Source organism: Scyliorhinus torazame, chromosome 14, assembly GCF_047496885.1.
Source record: "Scyliorhinus torazame isolate Kashiwa2021f chromosome 14, sScyTor2.1, whole genome shotgun sequence".
NCBI lineage: Eukaryota > Metazoa > Chordata > Chondrichthyes > Carcharhiniformes > Scyliorhinidae > Scyliorhinus > Scyliorhinus torazame.
In genome coordinates this window covers 77,337,643-77,345,297 of record NC_092720.1, presented here as the reverse complement: position 1 = coordinate 77,345,297, position 7,655 = coordinate 77,337,643, and positions in this window count along the sequence as shown.

Genomic DNA, 7,655 nt, shown 5'->3' with positions numbered 1-7,655 from the left:
TTCAGCGGCTGTGGAAGGGCTAGCACCGGCGCATGTGGAACACAATCAATTTCAATGAAAATTGGTGCAGGTTCGCTGGGTCCGTGATTGACACTCGGGTGGCTGACAAGCTGCAGCCGCATATATACAGTAGAATCCCCACACACATTCATCATAGCCAACGAGATGGCACTGGTTGTGCTGGAGTATGTCCATCGAGCTGATGGGTCAGCTGGGGCCAGAGGGCACCTAGGCGTGTGGTCTGGGGGACACTGATACAACACAAGGTCCTAAGTTCACAGTGGACTGGCTCCCGCTACTCCCCCCCGGCCCTGGCAGAAGCCCCCCCACCCCCCACCCCCCTGGCCAGCGTCACAACTGCCAGCAAACTATGGCGATGTTGGATACTTTCCCTACACCCTCTCCCTCAGCAGCCATGGCACCGGTTTCACGATTTTTAAAAGCACAAGTGAATTGCGCCATCGGGAACTCGGACCATCGGAGGCGGAGAATCCCAGAGAATACTGGGTCCGGCCCGCTAATGATATGCAAACAGTGTTCACTGTACGTGCTTTCCAGACCGCAATGACACCGCTGTCAAGGTGACAGAGAATTGCAATTTGACGTCAAATCGGCGCCCACCGTGATTTTGGCGTCGGAACCTATACTCCGCCCATTCGCGTTTCCCAATTTCGGCGTCAGCGAACGGAGAATCCCACCCAGAGTTTTTGTGAGACCGGTTAGCTTATAGCGTAACGAGCATCTGGGAGGGGTTAATGAGCAATCCATAACTCCTACTTTGGGTGGAATCTATTGTTTGACCTTGGAATGTGGTGTGTTCAACCAAAGTTTGCCTAGTGGTGTATTTGGACTGTATACTTCTGTGAACTGTCACAACCCCTGGGTGAGGTGCACAGTCAATTCTAGCCCCACTTGACCTGGAGTCGCAACACAAATGAAATTAAGATGTTATTTTAAAGTACCTGAGGACCTCGTCTGAGCCCAATTAACTGCAGTCACCAGCATATGAAGGCCCCCTTTCCAATTCACCCCACTCTATATACACACCAACACACACACACAGACAACTGAGAGGGAAAGGGTGGTGGAGAAGGATGAAAATAATGATAAAATGAAAGGATTAGGGATGTTTCATACACTAGGATGGCTTCCAATTAAAATATTTCTGGAGTTCAAGTTTTCGTTTCGGTACCTCTTCCTTCTAAGCTTGAGACGGTTTTCTCTGGCAAGGCTGTCTACTTTCTCTGTAGATTCAAGATCATTTCAAGTTTATAGTAAAGGCATGCCAGGCACTCACTGGTTTTAGAACAATAAAGCAGTTCTTTACTTCAGCAGCAAGACAGAGAGGGAGAGAGACTGTTTCTTCTCATTTCAAGGTCTAATTACGTCTGCTCGGCTCTCCCAGAAGCATCATGCAGGAACCAATCGCCGACTGAGATCAGGCTGAACCCTGCCCCTGGCCAACCCACAGGTTGCCAGCCAATCAAACAGGCTTCCTTCAAAGCTGGTTCTTAAGATTCCCTTGGTACTGACAAGTCTGTTTTCTCCTGTCCAAAATACAAAACCTGGAACAAACTGTCCTGACTAGCAGGCGGCATCAACTTGAGCCCTCTTCTTAAAGGCACATCCCAATTATGGGTACTCAGACCAAAAATAATGAAATAAAAGAAATGGGAACAAAGGAAATAACAGGAAGAACTCTTACAGAACATTAAAGTACAACATAAACTTTGTACCTTATATTATCTGTAATGGTACAGTTGTGGGTGAAGGAGTCGTGTAACATAGTTGTTTTTTTAAATTTGATAAATGTTTTATTAGTTTGTGAAATGGAAAACAGCTGACTCATGTGATGCTGTTCCATACTCGTCTAAATTAAAAATAAAATAGGAATTATCGAGCCAGGTTCCATCTTGGGATCTGACTTGTCCAGCAGTAATGCCAGCTGAGATCAATACACAATGCAGGATTGTGCTTAACAATGCGGGGAGGCAATTTAGGTTGTTGAGCAATCAATTGTCAGCAATTTTGAAGTAAATTGAACACTTTCTCTGGGAGGCACAGGTTCCTCAGAGCATCAGTGGCTCACCTACAATAAGGAGGTGAAATTTCAGCAGTGGGCGAGTGGTGGCTGAGGATGATAACCATTGAGAACAAATGTGTTGTCAGACATGCAGGTTGAGATTTATTCAAACAAGGGAGTGAATAGTTGGAGGGATTGCACAAAGGGGGGCCACATCAACGGAAAGGTGCTCTTCCAGGTTCACCTCATCTAATGTAGGCAGCGCTAGGACATGAGTCTTTCAACTTAGAGGACTGAAATTATCAAATGCACATAGTTTGACTTCTCCACTGGGGGAGAGTGGGAGTGACAGCCACAGGGAGCAAGGCTGCAATAGCCAGAGGAGCAACAGTTTCTTGAAGTAACAGGAAGAGCCTGAAAAGAGACGCTAGAGACATTAGGAATATTCCCCTCACCTTTTCCAGCCAACATTCCCTTCCCTGTTTGCCTGGAGAGATGAAACACCTGACAATGGATCCAGGCATTTCATAACTAACTTGTCTATCCGCTCAACACAACTCGTGGATAACTCCGCAATGTGACAGTCAGTGGGTACTTCCTGCATCCACTGGGTAATTTGTCTTAGGTTACTCTCTGTGAGGATCGTCACTCTTGCAATAGAAGAAGCTAATGTTTGCGAGTGAACAGACTCAAGAAACTTTGACATCTGTCCACACATTTCACACAGCTAGTCCAACAACTTCTGCTTTGATGCGGACCCCTGAGGCTCATCATCTGAATAAAGCTCAGCAGCGTTGGGCCTGCTTTCAACCTGAGACTGTATCCTTTGATCCTCTGTCACACCATAAAAGATGCAAGAGTCCTTCCTTTTCATATCCTTTGTTCCCATTTCTTTTATTTTGGTTGGAATTCTGCATTTGGGAAACCATGGGGGCGATTCTCCGATATTGAGGCCAAGTGTTCGCGCCGTCGTGAACGCCGTCGCGTTTCACGACGGCGCAAACAGGGCCCAGACATGACCTATTCTGGCCCCCATAGGGGCCAGCACCGCGCTGGAGCGGTTCACGCCGCTCCAGTGTTCTTATGCAGTGCCAAATGGGCACCGCGCCAACCCGTGCATGCGCAGTTGGGGCAGCCCAATCCTGCGCATGTGCAGTTGGCCCGCGCCATCCTGCGCAAGCGCGGGGAACGTCTTACGCACGCCGGCCCCTCACCAACATGGAGCCGGTGTTCTGGGGCCGCGCGCGGAAGGAGGTAGGCCCGGGGGGGGAGAGGCCGGCCCGCCGATCGGTGGGCCAGATCGCGGGCCAGACCCCATCGGAGGCCACCCTGGTGAAGGAGCCCCTCTCCCCCGCCCACAGGCCGCCCCCCAGCGTTCCCGCAGAGTTCCCGCCGGCAGCGACCGGGGTGGATGGCGCCGGCGGGAACCTTTCATGTCGTAGCGGCCGCTCGGCCCATCCGGCCGGAGAATCGACGCTCGCCGGTTCTCCGAGCGGCCCGGTGTGAATCGCGCGCCGCTGGTTTCTGGGGGGTGGGAGAATCGCGTGCGGGGGTCGGGGCAACGTGGCGCGATTTGCACCCACGATTCACCCACCCGGCGTGGGGGGAGGGAGAATAGCGCCCTATGTTCTCCCGCCAGAAATAAATCACCTCTAATTTGCGCTCGCACTGGGAGTGGGAATACAGAGGCTCACCAATCCTTGCCGTGCAAATTCATGCATAGGTTCTGTCATGAATCCGGCTATCGGGCCGCCATATTGGACCTAACAGCGAGGTCCAGCGACGGAGCCCCTTTCCCCTCCACTATGCAATTCCACTCACAACACAGGATTTTATGGGTCATCTACCCCACAGTACGAGGGTGACCTGACATCACCATGATCCTCCACCAGAGACCCCCCATTACAGAGACCCCAAGAGACAGCTCCCATGAGAGAGACTTCCCACCAGAGACTCCCCATAAGAGGAACCCCCACCAGAAACCCATCCACCCAAAAGAGAGACCCCTGCCTGGAAACCCCACATTACAGAGACCCCTGCCTAGAGGCTCCCCACATAAGAGAGTTAAGTCAGTTAAGTTCTCTCTCTTCATTCTTTTCTCTGCAGAAAGCAATTAACTGCCTTTGATGTGGTCCAAGAACTGTCAATCATAGCTAGATGTTTATAAACATTTTGGTTAATTTCACAGCAGGCTACTTGAGATCCACTCAAGCTTGAAGGGAAATTAGATTAAATGACCCAGTCAGCTGGATGTATACAAGCTGTCAATCATAGCTTCGTAAAATCAGTTTCACATTGACGTGAATGAAAACAGTGTACATCAAAGAACTGAGGGGTTTAAACTCAACTGATGTGATTTTTCCATTTTCTAGGAATTTACAGATGCAGCTTTCTCTGCCTGACCCTACAGATGCACAGGTTTTAAAGCAGTGACTTTTTAAAATGTCTTTCTCTGTTCTGCTCTCTAGCTTCCACGTAGGAGTCTCTAAAATGGGGAGCTTCCAGGCAGGGGTGTCTGTAATAGGTGTTTCCAGGAAGGGGTCTCAGTAATAGTGGGGTTTCTCTTATGGGGAGTCTCTAGTAGGAGTCGCTCTGATGGAAGGTTCCTGCTGGGGGCCTCTGTAATGGGGATCTCTTGTGGGGGTCTGTCTGGTGGAGGAGGTTGGTGCAGCTGGGCAGGATTCATTTTGTGGGGAGGTGCATGGGGAGGTCCTCTGATGGACGGAGGTACACTGTGAGGCCCACTGCACCAGGGCCACAGGGAAATGCCAGGGCCAATTCTCACCCACATGAATCCTGGTCCAGAGGACTGGAGATTCATGCAGGTTTGGAGAATTCAGTGCCCACCCCGGTAATTGGATACAACTAGGTCAATTTGACCTACTTGCTCCGTCCCACGAGCTCAATGCTGCCATCAGCGGGGGACGGAGAATCGAAAAGGGATCAGTGTTGTTTTTTGGACAATGCTGGATTCTCCAGCGCATCGGAACTCCACTACCAGTGGTGGGCATCGGAGAATCCAGCCCTTTATTATTTTTTATCCGTGAACCCATAATCGGGGTGTGCCTTTAAGCAAAAGACTCAAAGTGAAACAATCTGCTTTCCAGGACACTGTGTTCCCAGGTTTTGTATTATGGAAAGGATAAGCCAGACTCCTGGTCACCGGGTGGACCTTAGGAACCAGCTTTGGAGGGAATTAGTTTGATTGGTTAACTGGCAACCAATGGGTTGGCCAGAGATAGTGTTCTGCCTGATAATGGGCAGTGATTGGTTCCTTTGTGATGGTTTCTGAGAGAACTTGGCAGATGTGTAATGATGGTCCTGTGTAATGAGACAGGATTGATTAATGATCTCATAGTTAGGGATCCTCTTGGAAGGAGCGATCATAATATGGTGGAATTTAAAATACAGATGGAAGGTGAGAAGGTAAAATCAAACACTAGTGTTTTGTGCTCAAACAAAGGAGATTACAATGGGATGAGAGAAGAACTAGCTAAGGTAGACTGGGAGCAAAGGTATTTTGGATCGGTCTTCACAGTGGAAGACACAAATAACATGCCAGTGACTGATGGAAATGAGGCTATGACAGGTGAGGACCTTGAGACGATTGTTATCACTAAGGAAGTAGTGATGGGCAAGCTAATGGGGCTAAAGGTAGACACATCTCCTGGCCCTGATGGAATGCATCCCAGAGTGCTAAAAGAGATGGATAGGGAAACTGCAAATGCACTAGCGATAATTTACCAAACTTCACTAGACTCTGGGGTGGTCCCAGCGGATTGGAAATTAGCAAATGTGACACCACTGTTTAAAAAAGGAGGTAGCCAGAAAGCGGGTAATTATACGCCAGTTAGATTAACTTTGGTAGTAGGGATAATGCTGGACTTTATCATCAAGGAAGAAATAGCGAGGCATCTGGATGGAAATTATCCCATTGGGCAGATGCAGCATGGGTTCATAAAGGGCAGGTTGTGCCTAACTAATTTAGTGGAATTGTATGAGGGCATTACCAGTGCGGTAGATAACGGGAGCCAATGGATGTGGTGTATCTGGATTTCCAGAAAGCTTTTGACAAATCGCCACACAAAAGATTGCTGCATAAGATAAAGATGCATGGCATTAAGGATAAAGTAGTAGCATGGCTAGAGGATTGGTTAATTAATAGAAAACAAAGAGTGAGGATTAATGGGTGTTCCTCTGGTTGGCAATCAGTAGCTAGTGGTGTCCCTCAGGGATCAGTGTTGGGCCCACAATTGTTCACAATTTACATCGATGACTTGGAGTTGGGGACCAAGTGCAATGTGTCCAAGTTTGCAGACGACACTAAGATGAGTGGTAAAGCAAAAAGTGCAGAGGAGACCGGAAGTCTGCAGAGAGATTTGGATAGGTTAAGTGAATGGGCTAGGGTCTGGCAGATGGAATACAATGTTGACAAATGTGAGGTTATCCATTTTGGTAGGAATAACAGCAAAAGGGATTATTATTTAAATGATAAAATATTAAAACATGCTGCTGTGCAGAGAGACCTGGGTGTGCTAGTGCATGAGTCGCAAAAAGTTGGTTTACAGGTGCAACAGGTGATTAAGAAGGCAAATGGAGTTTTGTCCTTCATTGCTAGAGGGATGGAGTTTAAGACTAGGGAGATTATGCTGCAATTGTATAAGGTGTTAGTGAGGCCACACCTGGAGTATTGTGTTCAGTTTTGGTCTCTTTACCTGAGAAAGGACGTCCTGGCACTGGAGGGTGTGCAGAGGAGATTCACTAGGTTAATCCCAGACCTGAAGGGGTTGGATTATGAGGAGAGGTTGAGTAGACTGGGACTGTACTCGTTGGAATTTAGAAGAATGCGGGGGGGATCTTATAGGAACGTATAAAATTATGAAGGGAATAGATACGATAGATGCGGGCAGGTTGTTTCCACTGGTGGGTGAAAGCAGAACTAGGGGGCATAGCCTCAAAATAAGGGGAAGTAGATTTAGGACTGAGCTTAGGAGAAACTTCTTCAACCAAAGGGTTGTGAATCTATGGAATTCCTTGCCGAGTGAAGCAGTTGAGGCTCCTTCTTTAAATGTTTTTAAGATAAAGATAGATAGTTTTTTTAAGAATAAAGGGATTAAGGGTTATGGTGTTTGGGCCGGAAAGTGGAGCTGAGTCAAAAAAGATCAGCCATGATCTCCCTGAATGGTGGAGCAGGCTCGAGGGGCCAGATGGCCTACTCCTGCTCCTAGTTCTTATGTTCTTATGTGTTTAGACCTTGGAAGTGAAAGGAATGTGCTCACTCTTTCCTACTTGCTGAAGTGAAAGAACTGCTCTTTTGTTCTGAAAACAGTGAGTGCCTGGCACATCCTTTGCTGTGAACCTAAAATGATGCTGAGTCTGCCGAGAAAGTAGACAACCTTGCCAGAGAAAACCATCTCAAGCCTAGAAGGAATAATTCCCAAACGAAAGCCTGAACTCAGAAAGACATTGACTGGAAGTCATCCCAGTGAATCAAAGATCCTTATTTTTTTTAAAATTAATAATTTCTTCCCCTTTCCACCACCCTTTCTTCTTCTCAGTGTTGTTTGTCTGTGTGTGTGTGTGGAGAGAGTGGGGCGCGTTAGGAAGATGGGTTTGGGCAACGTGAATTATA